Below are 14,332 nucleotides of genomic sequence, written 5' to 3' on the forward strand. Positions count from 1 at the left end.
TGCCTCCAGCACTTCTCATCCTAAGGGACACATGATTTATTTCGCCATGTCTTAGAATACACATCTCTTAAAGATACAACTGTCTGCTCTGCCCCAAATATTTTCATTACATTTTATTACAAACTTGTTTCAGGAGAAGTTTTACGCTTAATTTGGAAGACATGACCTGTCAGTTTCATTTTCGTTTAAGACTTCTACTAGGTTAATTTAATGCAACTATGAATTCTTTATCAGATCAGAACTCTCTGTTATTCCTATATGTCCAGAAAAAGAAAATCATTTTGTTTTCAAAGAACACTGGTTATGCTCCAGTCTTTTGTCTCTTGCTCCTAGAATTTGATTCACCTTGAGTTATATAATATTTCATTTATGTATTCAGTACAAGTTTATTGAGTACCTGTTATGTGCCGGCAATAGGAAAATGCCTATTAGAGCATCCTTGACCTCAGTAAGATCTTAGATTAATGATGAAGGCTGTTTTACAAACATTTCAGCATAATACATAAGCCCAAATGAAATAGTGGAGTTATAGCTACAGAGCTCAGGAGTATTACATGCAGGAAGGAAATTGGAATGTCATAAATAAAATGCTATGAAACATCACTAAGGAAAGGGATATTTCTTATGAATTTTAATAAAAATTTAATAAATTAATTTAAATTGGCAAGCAAATTTTTACATATTTAGCCCATTAAATATGATGCTTTCAATTATGTATGCTTTATGGAATGGCTCAATTGTGCCAAGTAGCATATGTGCTTCACATATTAATTGTGTTTTATAGTACTATCACTTAAAATTATGCTGCTACTTTTCAAGAATCTAATATATTTTATTAACTATGCTTATCTTGGGAAAATAGCTCTTACCAACTCATTGTTTATAACTTGCTGAAGTATTTTTTAACAAATAGGGTCATCTGTGCTAAAGTTTCATGGAACTGAACTATATCAAATATATCAAAAATGTATGTGTATATACAGTTCTGATTTTTTTTTTTGATGCAAACTGCATGAGGCTTTATTGTTGTTTAATGAGCTAACCCCATGTTAGCTCGGGTTTTTCACCCACCCATCATGGCGGATGCTAGCAAAGACAGCTCGAACCAGCTGCAGAGAGATCTTGTAGGGCAGCATAAGGGGAGTGTCTAGGGGTACGCACAGGCTCAGGATTGGTGTGCCTCCAGGCTTGGAAGGCTTGCCCTGTGTTGATTGGCCAATTGGTTGTTGTGGCCCATAGGCCCTCCCAGGGTGGTTGCTATGCTCTGTGCGTCATTGCTGTGCACTTGTCCATAAAGCACACCCAGAGCCGTAAAGCATAGCACCACAAGCTAACTTCTGATTGGTTCCTTGCCACGAGGCAGGCAGCTGGCTTCTAGTGACTAGGACAAGGTCATGGCAAGCATGTGTTACTGTCATGGCTGCCAAAAGGGGCAGCTGGTCCCTTCATTCCCCCATTTTCTTTTTTGGTATTTCTGATTTTTGACACATTAAATTATAGCTTGTGTTTAAAAATTATTCTTCACCAAAGTATTCCTTTAACACAGGGGTTCTCAATCTGTGGGTCATGAACCCTTAGGACTAGAACAAACCTTTCACAGATATCAGATTTCCTGAATATTCAGTATTTATATTATGATACATAATGCTAGCAAAATTACAGTTGTGAAGTAGCAATGAAAATAATTTTATGATTGGGGGTCACCACAACATGAGGAACTGTGTGAAAGGGTCACAGCATCAGCAAGATTGAGAGCCACTGCTTTAAGGCATTCAGAGAAAACTGAGTTCTAAGCCAGGGGCATTTCAGAGATACAGTGCTACAGCAGATGAGTGTGTGATGCCAAGTTGTTATAGTAGTCCTCAGACTTTTAATACGGTAACTGTTTCCTAATGTGAACAATGGCACGTCCCCTTTCTCCAGCAACATCCAAAGAACAAGTCTTCCAAGGAGCACACTTGGTTCGACGGTTCTTTTATATTAGCAAGTGGGAAGGGGAATGGAAAACATCAAACTAGTGCAGGCAAGGAAACACAGCAAACTGCAAATGTCTTAATGCATTGTCTTCTGCACCAATATAAAGGCAAAATTTGGGGAAAATACAAAAGTGTTTGTGTCACATACCAGAAATGGGTACTATTCATTTTGTTGTTAACATTTTGGGACCTAAAGTAGTAAAACACATGGTAATTTTCATAATTATTTTACTAATTATCATGGAAATATAAAGCAACTTAGAGAACAAAGAAGAATCCCATGTGGAATAATGTTCCACAACTTTATTTATTTGCTTGATTATTTGTTTAACTGATACAAAAACCTGTACATTGTGTAAGTGGGGTAATGTGTAATATGTGTACACATTGTTTAATCTTTGTATCAGGCTAAATAATCAATCATCTACCCTTTGGTCATAATACTGTTCTTGCAACTTTTATAGAGATACAATTAATTAACAAAGATGTAAAGCTTCCATGGTAAACCCAATTTGGGAAGGGACAAAGTTGTAAGTATTGTCAGAAAAATGCTTCAGTTAACACTGATGAGACCTGAGTAGTGGTGTATTGGGGCAACAACCTAAGTGCTTTTGTTTCTCTATGGCATGTGTTCTCTGAGTTAAAAGAATCTAACAGGAAATTCAGTTCTCAGCTAAAGAATGGCCTAGAATCTACAGCACACAACTTAAATAAAAAATCTTGTGTCCTTTCCCTTGTTCACAGGGTTCAGAGGACTCCTGTCAGCAGCTGGTCCCTGCTTGTATGTTCTTCTCTTCAAGGCTGATAATCTGTATGCATCTGCACGCTGCTGTCATTTTGCCTGCCAACTTAATTGTATTGCTCTTCAGAAATTAGCGTCACTGTACCATGAAAGATTCCTGGGCAGCCTTTCCATTTGATGTATCACTAGATTTTTCTCCCTGGCCATGTTCTGCCTCCTTGGCTGCTCTGTTTTCCTTCTTTGATTTGCTCAGTGGGTTGGCAGGAGTCATTTACAGGGCCTCTGCTAGCTGTGGTTTAAGGCTTCCTCAGCCCTCAGCTTTCAGACTTGGTGCTCCCCGGCGACTTCCTTCATTTCCAAATTTCCCTGTGTGCATAAACAAAGCCAGAGTTAACTGAGTTCAACAGTAATCCGTTGCCTTTCTGCAGGGAGTAAAATGAAGCATGTAACAGTTTGGGGATAAAACAAAACAAACAAAAACCCTCTGCTTTGAAAGAAATGAAGCCAGAGGGACCTCAGCTCAGCTGAATGATTCTAGCAACCAAGTGCTGGGGCCATTTTCACTGGGATGTTTAACTTTTGTGGGAGGGAAACAGCCTGGAAGAGAGAAGTGAGAGGCAACTAGATAATACAATAGTTACTGGGGCAGTTATAAGAGAAGCAAAGGAGAGTTGGGTGACCCACATGGCCCAGCAGTAAGTAAATCATTTCAAAATGTTGCACATTCTGTTGTCTTAAAGAAAGGGGGAGAGTTGTATTTCCCTCCCTCCTCCTCCCTCTACCCCCACCCTGTTTTTCTTTTCCTGGGTAGCACTGGTGGTCAGACTCAGAGTTTCAATGGGGAGGAGGGCTCTCCGAAGTGCTACAGCCCAGGACTGGTTTCCTTTCTTAAGAAGACCATCTGAGTGGGAAGTGTAATGAAAGAGGTATCTTGATAGAGGGAACCATTTTGGTGCTAGGGAGAAACCTGGTGCCAGGGAAACTCCAGGAATCCACAAGGATGACCCCAGCAAAGACTCCTGGCAATAGTGGAGAGGATGCCTGAACTGGCCTCCTGTAATCACATTGGTGACTACCCTAATTGTACAGCTGCCCTGAGCACATGGGATCTCACTGGCTCTGGGTACACATGTGCAGGAAACTGCATGAGACCAACCTAGTGGGTGACAGTGGTATAGCTTGGTCTGTTGGTGGGGTCCCTAGCAGTAGGATCAGTATCTGTCCCTGGTGCATGATCTGGCTTTTGGGAACCTATTCCCCATGCTGGGATGCCTCATCCAGCCTATATGCAGGGGGAGGAGCTTGATCCTGGGTCAACTTAATGTGCTATGCTTCCTTGACTCCCATGGGAGGCCTGACTCTTTCTGAACAGGAGTGGATGAGGGAATGGGGTAGACAGGAGGTTGGGGAAGGGAACAGGAGGTGAGGAGAGAGGGGAAACGGTGGTTAGTATAAAAAATAAATGAAAAACATTAATAAGAAGAATTAAAAATGAATAAAAAAGAAAACACAAAACCCCAGCTCTCCAAGTCTCCCCTGTCAGGCATCTGGCAGGCACCAGGCTATCATGGAACGCTGATGCATGTTTTCCTACAGGTTGGTTTAGTTTCACAGCAACGACACAAGGTTAGCACTAATACAGTTTTACCCATAAGGAGAAAAAGGAATCTATAGGTACTAAGTGACACTTTGCAGTTTAGTTTGGGTATCTACTAGATATAAACACAAACAGAAGCTTTATGGCTGAGAATTGTTCATTCTTTTCAATAGAGTGGGGTAATTAAGGGACATGGATTTCTGGGAGGGGGTGGGTCCTCGTAAATAATTTTAAATTTTAAAGTGGACATGCAGGAATATTTGGGAGTTTTTTGGGTCTTTTTTTTTTTGTTTGTTTTCTTCAGCTCTATAAGAATCCTTTCATTTAAGGGCTTGGAGAGATAGATATCTCAGGAATTAAAAGGCCTGCTGCTCTTGCAGAGAACCCCGTTTGGTTCCCAGCATCCACACACAAGGTGGCTCACAACCATCTGTAATTCTAGTTCCAAAGGATCTGATACCCTCTCCTGGCTTTCACAGGCACCAGGCATGCACGTGTAACACATACATACACCCAGGCAAAGCACTCAGGCACATAAAATAAAATGAGTAAATCTTTGAGGAAAAAAAAAAAAAGAATCCCTTCATTCATACAAAGTAGGACGCAGTGCAGGTAGATGACAGGAAGTTAGAGAGAATGGATAAATGGTAGATTTTGGATCTGTGTGTTCATTTCATTGCCAGCAGGAGGGAGGGGTGATGTGAGCAATGTCCCACTGCCCACGCCATTCCTGACAGACACTGAGTTTCCCTGGGGACTGGTGCTCTCCAGGCCTTTGTTACCAACTTCAGCGATTCACTTTCTACCAGGGCGCTGATGCTAAAACTAAAGCCCAAACTATTGGAAGTTACTGGTGTGGCTACACAATAACTTTCTAAATATACACGGCCTGCTAGCAGTTTTCACTTTAACGAGCACCACATGCACACACTTTTCTGGTTATCATTTACTGAGGAGAGTTCAGATAAAATGGTGTCTATGTGATTTTCTTTCTTTGAAAGGTGTACATCTTTGTCTGTTTTTCTTTTTTTACTTAAAAGACCCTGGGGTATGTGTTGCTAATTTTATCACATCCTGAATTTAAAGAGTACTTTCATGTTTGTTATGATTCATACTCTAACTAGCTCTGTCCTGGAGTTGTTAGGCAAGAACTTGCTACCACAACTGAAATGCAGCAGGTAACACAAACATTTCATTACCCTCCCAGGTGAGTGACTGTCACCCAGTTGTCCTGAAGGCATGCAGGCAATTTGGGGAAAAGTTACTTCTGCAACTGCAAACTTTGCTCCATAGAAAGTCAAGAGAACCCCCTCCCTCCTGGATATAAGTTATTCATGAGCTTGGGGATGAAAGGCATATGATGGGCTTCAGAAATATAAAATGCCTGATGTTGTCTCTGTGTCAAGGAGAAACACTTTTATCTTCATGAAAGAGAGAACAGAAATAATGCTTTTTCAAAAAAACAACTTTTGTGTTTTCCATGACACACATAGTACAAAATTAGATATTTTTTTTTCCTTCCTCCACCTCCTAACCTTCACCTTCATCTGCAAATATCTGCAAACCCTGGTATTTGGGAGTTAGACTTTTAAAAGAAAGAATTAAATGAAAGAGGTGTTGAAAAGTATACCTACTGTAGTCAGGTTTGGTGGTACTCATTTTCAAGCCCGGCTCTCAGGAGGTGGAAGGTCAGGGTTCAACACAAGCCTGAGCTACACAGTAAATTTCAGGCCAGTCCTGGGTGACATAGCAAGAGCCTGTCTAGAATATCTGATGTAGGTCTGTAGCCTCCACACTCAAGCATGCACACATGCACATGTAACTATACACATACATACCAAGTACACTCACAACACACACACACACACACACAACACACACACATAGCACATACACAGATCTTGTCTAAAAAGCTGAAATAGAATGAATGTTTGGCAAGTAACATTTTTGAAAATTGATATTTACTGATGTTAAAACAAGGCAATGTTTTTGAAAGACACTATTTATTGTACTACTTGGTAGAATATTAAGAAGTAAGAAATTATTTCTGTTCCCATTTTATAAATGGAAAAACGGAGCCTGTAGAAATATAGTAGAATGTGTCAGATCAGCTTAGGCAAACAAATTTAGTGGGATGTCACAACTTAACAGTTGCCCTGTTGATGTTTCACAAGTCACATTTGTTTAAGGGAATCAAAATATATTCTGAGAGCTGTTTATTTCCAGAGCCAGTGCTCCAATCCCCTCTTCCTCAGAATGTAGGACAGGAACCAGCAGCATGCATATCACACAGGAGTGTGTTCTTGAAGCAGAATATCAGACTTGTCATTCAGTGACGTCCTGTAAGTTTTTTCAAATAGTCCCCCCCCACCCGCCTCTGTGTGTGTGTGTCACTTGGTAGTGCTTTCTGACTTTTGCAGTTTAAGTGTTCTCATCATCTCCTCATTCCATGTGACAGATCACTGGCCACAGGCTAAGGAACAGACAATGACTGTCTCTGCGGAGGCCACTCACACCACTGCACCTCAGACCTATGGATTCAGCATATTCATGTCACAAAGTCCCTTAACACTGCATGTTTTTGAGGAGCACTGGTCTAAGCCAGTTTTATATGACCTCATTTTGTTGACTGCAGTAAGGTCTTTGGCTCCAGTCTGGCGTTTGCTGGGCACTGATCTACTACCTTAGTAAAAGAAACGTGCATGGTGGGATGCTTCTGATCATGCTGAGACAGTATGGCATGAGCAGTCTGGCTTTCAATCTCTCAAAGTCCCTGGGTGGTCTCAGTGTAAGGAAAGTAGTTTTTGGAGATGTGGCTGGCTGTGACCCAGCATAGGCTTGGCCACATACTCTGAGAGACTCAGGAGAGCTGCAAAAACAGTGCTTTGCCCTATTATGCAAGGCTTCTTCTGACTGAGTTGTGGATGTGTTTTGCAGAGCATGTGGGGATCAGAAAGTTGGGGTGCTTTGCTTCTGCTTGCTATCGTGTAAGCTGTTTCTTTTGTGCCAGAGTGCATTTATTCTTCATGGACAGTGGAGAGAAAACATGGTAACAGGAAGGCTTATAGTGTACATTACCGTGCATGCCTTTTATCTGGAACCCAGCTGAAAGCAGTATTTCATTCTTGTTTTGCATGTAGAAACAAGCATTTACTTAAGGAAGTGCTTCATAGAATGTAAATGGAAATAGATACAGTTTGTGCATTCTTTAGCATTCTCTGTATGCAGCATCTGAAATATAAGTGCTCATCAATGAAGAAGAAAATGCCTGTGAAGAGGAAAGAGTAATCTAAGCAAAAAATCTTTTATTAAGGACATGAAAGCAGGATCTTGGCAGGGTGGAGATACATGATAGTGGTTCATTAACATGGAGCTTGGTGTTAACTGTGCTTCTGGAACTTCCTATAAGTCACTCTACACAACCCTACAATGCTACCTCCTCACTTCTTAAAGATTCTTATCTTCTCATGCATTCTGTTGACTTCTAAAATTCTTTCAACTGATGAATTGCAATAATTTCTCTAGCACAAATCTCATCTGACTATTAAACTTTTTCATATGAATGCCTGCAGTTCAACACAATCTTCCAATATGTCTTTTCTTCATCAAAGTCAGCATCTCTGTCTCTTTTTGCCATAGCATTCACCTTGCCCATCAGAATACTAAATTTTTCAATTTGCTTGCCATTCATGTCATAGATCCTAAGCCCGTGCTAGCAAGGGACTTGTGGTGTCTTATCTTTCCTGACTGACACATGATTTTGCATGGAGCAGAATGATCACAAAGAGCTTAGTTTGGTGCTGATGAATCTTCTCGAAATCATCAGAAGAAAGAGACTATGCAAAGGACGACTTCTACTGCTTTCTGAGGAAGTATAATAGTCTGGGTCATGACTAAGAATCAATAAAACATAGTGAAGGAGAGAGCCAATTCAAGTAGGTGACCTCAAGATTTTATTTCCAATAAATCCTAACACTATCTTTCCAGAGAGGAATAGGGGAATATTTATGTACTGACTTGCTTTTCTTCATGGTTGTAGACTTGCCTTGTGGAGACTAACACCTCTTAACTTCCATGTCTTAGGTGAGCTTTCTGTGGCTTCCTAACAACAGAGAAAACACAGAAGCCCTGGAGAGAAAGTAAGAGCCATACAGAATGAAGGCATATACACAGGATGCTCAAGTCAGACCTGGGACTTGTTCTAAACCCCTCCCACTGAGTCTTCCACCTTCCATTAGCAAGTATATCTTTAGCAAGATATCTCTAAATACCTGTCATTTTATCTCTATCCCATTCCTCCTTAAAATGTATGCCTCTCTTTTCTTGCTTTTATTAATGGTATAATATCCTGTCCTCCAGCCTTGCCTGGTTCATTTTCCCGATACTAAAACAACAATCATTTATTCATTTATCAATTATTTATTTGTTTTAAGATACAACATCATCTAGCTTCTCAGGTTTATAAGACTTTTCCTTTTTTGAGACAGGATCTCACTGTGTAACTCTGGTTGTCCTGGAACTCACTATGTACACCTGGATGCCCTTGAACCCACAAAGATCTGTTGGATGGGACTAAAGGCATACACCACCACAGCCTGGAAGCTTATAAGACATTTTAATCCTGCTCTGTTGCATTTGACCAGCTGTGTCTGGTTTCTCTGTACTGGAATGCTTTCACTTTGGCCAAACTGACTAACACAAAATTAGCTACTGTGCTCTGCTTCTTCAGACTCCCGAAGCAGGAATGTTAATCATGTGACTTGGAACACTGGTCTTTTTCTCAAAACTCAGAGTCAATGTCAAACTCTCGGGAAACTCTGTCTTGATGTCTCTCCTCTGGACCAGAATTCCTTGAACTTCATGCATTGGAATGCCTAGTGGTTGATGATGGTTAGTGTTAATTGTCGAATTTGGCAGACTCTAGAATCACCTAGGGTATGGATGGGCCTCTGACAGTGCTTGTTGGGGGTTGTCTTGTTTGTATTAGTTGAGGTGGGAGAGCCCTCTCATTGTGTGTGACACCATTCCTTATGTGGGATCCAGGAGTGGAGAAAGGGTGCTCAACAGCAGCATGCATTCATTGCTCCCTCTTCCTGATTGTGGGTACCAAGAGACCAGATGTTTCAAGCACTTTCTGCCTTCACTTCCTTTCATGGTGACCTTTAACTGTGAACCAGAACAATAAATTCTCCCTTACATTGCTTTCATCAGCATATTTAATCACAACAACAGAAACAGAAACTAAGGCACGACTATTGAGAAAATACCACCATTGTAACAAGATGGCTGATTGGCAGCTCTGAGATGAGGCGGGAGAACCTCTGTTTTTAAGAAGTCCCCACCTGTTGTCAATGCTGCTGCTTCAGGACAATACTCTCAGAAGCACATCTTTATCTTAGCAATGGATACAAATCATGTAGAGGTGGCTTACTGGTCTCATCACCTCAGTGTGGATGCGTCAGATAACAGAGGCACTGTCTTACTCATTTCTGAAACATTGTACTTGATACTATGGCTGTCATGAAATAGGTGCTACGGGAATGGGAGGGAGGGAAGAGAGGAAAAATGAAAAACAAACCTTTTGTACAAAAATTGAAATACAGAAGATGCAGATATTTTTCAGAGTACATTTTCAGATGTAATAATTTTGCACTATCAACTCGTCTACAAAGTCTATGTGCTCTACTGCAGTATAGTAAAGCCTAGCAGTGTAGTGGCTATGAGTGGAGTCTTACAACTCTGAGTTTAGGCATGTGATGTTAAGTTTGTCACTTAATAACCCTCTAAACTTGTTTTTATGCTCATAAAATGAGTATAATAAAATGCTGCTAATGGAGCCATTGTGTGTTTAAGTGAGGCAGTACATACGAAATGGTTTTCATGGTACTTAGTATATTATGAAACACTAATAAATGTTAACTACCATTTTATTATATGTTCCTTTAAACTGCTTATTTACAAAATAATAACAAAACTTCAGCAATTTAGTAGATATGAGTTTTAAAGAAACATCAACTTCCTTAAATTTAGGCATTTTTGGCCTCACACAGCAGTGTTTATTTTAAACGTTCAGTATATTCTTAAGACATAGGATAGTTACCAAGGTGAAAGAATGTAATTAGGAAAAAAAAAAAAAAAACCTCCTTTGGACTTTTAAGGAAGTTTACTAGGTTTTATTCAAAATTCCTACTAATACACTAGAAAGGGAAACATTTCAAAAGTAGAATGTGTCTATGATAATAACTTACAGTTAGAGAGAAAGTTTCATACAAAGATCTCTAAAGAGTCGTAGTCCTTAACTAAACATTCCTCTGAAATATTGCCAATCTTCATCATAATAGTTTTAGTCATTGTTAGAAAATATAGAACAATTAAATTATCCAGAAGTAAGATCACAGCGAGCCATTTGCAAGCTATGGCAGGGGCTCAGAAACAAGGCAGGTGTGATGAACTTGGCACTAGGCAACTTTCCTGGGTAGTCATAGATAGGTCTCACAGGAGCATGCTCTTTTACACATGAAGACTGTAGGGAAGTAGTTTCTAGTCATCAGAACTGTGTTTCTCCTGTCTGTTCACTTGGCATTCATTTGGTCACTTGTTGTTTAAAGTATGTTACCTAGACCAGGCATTGATAATCCTATGGTTTGACTTAACTTTTATATCTGTTTATGAAATACATGCTGCAATCAGCTCTATCTGCAGATGGATGCTTCTAGCACTCAAGACGGTTCTGCAATCACATAGTTACTGGTGCAGTTAGTGTTTCTAATCCCAGATTCTGATAACAGGGAGGATAAGGTATCCCACTGCAATGATGTCCTCAGTACTGACACTCTCCTGTGAGGCTGTCACAGAGCTGAGATTTTGTGCAATTTTATTTAAGGTGTACTACTTTCGTTTATGTTGTGGAACATTTGTTTTAATGATGAAAAGATGTGTTGCTTTTGTTTATGCTGCATTTTGTTTAACTCTGTGCATCTGTGATGCTTTGCCTGTCTAAAACACCTGATTTGTCTACTAAAGAGCTGAACAGCAAGGCAGAAGAAAGGATAGGAGGGTCTGCTGGGCAGGGAGAATAAATAGGAGAAGCAAGATAGATCAAGGAGTGAGAAAAGAAGTGACCAGATACCCAGTCACCCAGCCATCCAGCTACCCAGTCACACAGCCAGCCATGGAGTAATAGTGAAAGCACGATTGCAGAAGTGAGAAAAGGCAAAAGCCCAGAGGCAAATGGTAGATGAGATAATTTAAGTTAAGAAAAGCTGGCTAGAAATAAGCCAAGCTAAGTTTGGGCATTTATAAATAATAATAAGCCTCTGCGTGCTTATTTGGGAGCTGGGTGGCAGGTCCCCAAGAGAGTAAAGAGTTAAAAAGCAACCAACTACACTGAGGTCTCGTGGTCATTAGAGAAAGCCTTCCAAATGGCAATGGGATTGTGAATACATAATCTATGTTGGTTTAATGCCTTTTGCCTCTGGCACACCATAATCACTGGACTCTCACCAAAACTCTCTTGGTTATCGGCTATTGCTTTGAGTCATAGAAATCCTGTGGCTATTGTTCTTTGGGACCAGTCCCTTTATGGGTTCCAGAAGGTCATAGGTGGGTGGATATTAGGATAGGACAACCCAAGGCACAGGATGTAGTCTTGTTGGTAGCTGAGCTTTCTATATTATGGAAGATTATGGGATATATGCCCACCCCCCAAAGAAGCCAACATTCTCCTTTTTGAGTAAATTTTTCAACAGTGAAATGGAAACCTCATTGTCCTTTGGTTTAAGTATATTCTGTAACCATGGTGTTCAAAGGTAGAAGTTTTATAAAGGAGTTTGAAAATGACTCAAAAGGGTCAGCTCTATTTCCATTCTTTTCATCTCTCTGTCTCCTATGGAATCAGTTTGATCCTGAGACTGGTTCATTTCAATCACAAGATGGTTCAGAGAGAGAGAGAGAGAGGTAATGGAATTATTATTATTTATTATTTCAGTTCTACTGATGGGTCTAATTTAGATTAGAAACATGATAATAGAATTTGGAATTTAAATTGTATTAGCCTCTTAATCAATTCAAGTCCAAACATAAGTGAGAGTTATCTACAGTGCCAGAGCTGGGTAAATCCTCCCCAAACTGTACAGTTAAGGAAAGGTGAATCAGATCCCTGAAGTCAACTCTGTTTTCTAGCAGGGGCATTGTTTAATAAATCCCAAAGTACACACATGTGTCTTTTCTCAGGGTAACTCTTGAGCTGTGTAATTTAAGTAAGATTATTTCCATCTGAGGACACTGGGATCAGTGTGACTGATACCCTGAATTAATATATTCTTTTCATAAACTCTAAGTCCAGTGTTTCTAGTAACTTTTTACTTTTATCAGAACTATTAGTAAAAGATGAATGTTTAGCAAAATTACGAATTGTTATGCTGACTAATGTCAGCTGTTATCTTGTATTTTAACTGTTTCCTTATTTTAATAATGATTGCCTATTCCAGTTCTAATTCTTCAAAACTGATATTAAATGATAGGTGGATAATGTTGGGAGAATGGAGGGAAAAACTAAATCACTAAGCTGTGTTGTCTGCATCTTTGTTCCATGGATACAATCTCTGTAATAAGAGTTATGAGTGATGGTCTGCTTACTCTTTATCTAAATAAATAAATTTTGAGGACAGATTGAGGGCATGTATATGGACAGGAGTTAGAGAGATCAGGTTTTGGGGGGAAGCAATAAACAAGAAAGTGAGGGGAGAGACAGCTGGAATTGGGGAACATGGGAGGGTGGTAGTGTGGAAACCTAATGCAGTGGAAATTTTCTAGAATCTATGAGGCTAACCCTAGTCAGAACACATAGTAATAAAGGATAAGGAATTCAAACTGGCTATCTTTTGTAGCTACAAAAGGCTTCTGATGGTGAGACTGGGCTGCATTAGTTTGAGTTGTTGGGAGAGGAGTTCCCCTGGAGATCCCTAAACAACCCAGGCTGATACCAGAACAGAAGGTTACTCTCTGAAAACTGACATCAAGTCCCCATTGCTGAGCACAACATCCACACAGTTCTTTGAATGTAGAGAAATCAAGGTGGTGTCATCATGGAGCCTTCACCTCTATGTTTTAGTCTCTTTTGTGTGAGAAAGTACTCTGTGGGCTATGGAAAGAGAAACTTGGTCACCCATCCAGCCATACAACACTCAAACTGCAATCTGTCCTGCCTGCAACCTGTGCTGGGGCAACGGCAGTACCGAACTTGTGCCAACCAATGTTTGCCTTAACTTGAGGCCCATGACATGAGAGGGAGCCAATACCCTACACAGTCTAGATGGCCAGGAACCAGAGACTGGAAAGCCCAGAGACCTATGGTACAAACAAAAAGGATTGACAAACAACCCAAGGGACCAGCTCCCCATTTCGGCAGCCATGACAGTAACATGTGCTTGCCATGACCTTGTCCTTGTCACTAGAAGTCAGATGCCTGCCTTATGGCAAGGAACCAATCAGAAGTTAGCTGGTGGTGCTATGCTTTACGGCTCTGGGTGTGCTTTATGGACAAGTGCACAGCAATGACTTGAGGAGCATAGCAACCACCCTGGGAGGGCCTATGGGCCATAACAACCAGTTAGTCAATCAACACAGGGCAAGCCCTCCAAGCCTGGAGGCACACCAATCCTGAGCCTGTGTGTACCCCTAGACACTCCCCTTATACTGCCCTACAGGATCTCTCTGCAGCTGGTTCGAGCTGTCTTTGTTAGCCATCCGCCATGGTGGGTGGGTGAAAGACCCGAGCTAACATGGGGTTAGCTCATTAAACAACAATAAAGCCTCATGCAGTTTGCAGCAAGCTTTCGAATCTGCCTGGTGATTGGGGTGACTGAGGTCGTGGGCTGAGACCCTGGAGGCCTGAGTTTTCCAGGGGTCTAACACAATAACAACAAAACAAAACCATCAATGAAATGATTCCTAATGATATTGTTCTATACTCATAGATTGGTGCCTTGTCCAGTCATTATCAGGTAGCAGATTAGA

This window comes from Cricetulus griseus, chromosome 2 (genome assembly GCF_003668045.3).
Source record: "Cricetulus griseus strain 17A/GY chromosome 2, alternate assembly CriGri-PICRH-1.0, whole genome shotgun sequence".
NCBI classification, from domain to species: Eukaryota; Metazoa; Chordata; class Mammalia; order Rodentia; family Cricetidae; genus Cricetulus; species Cricetulus griseus.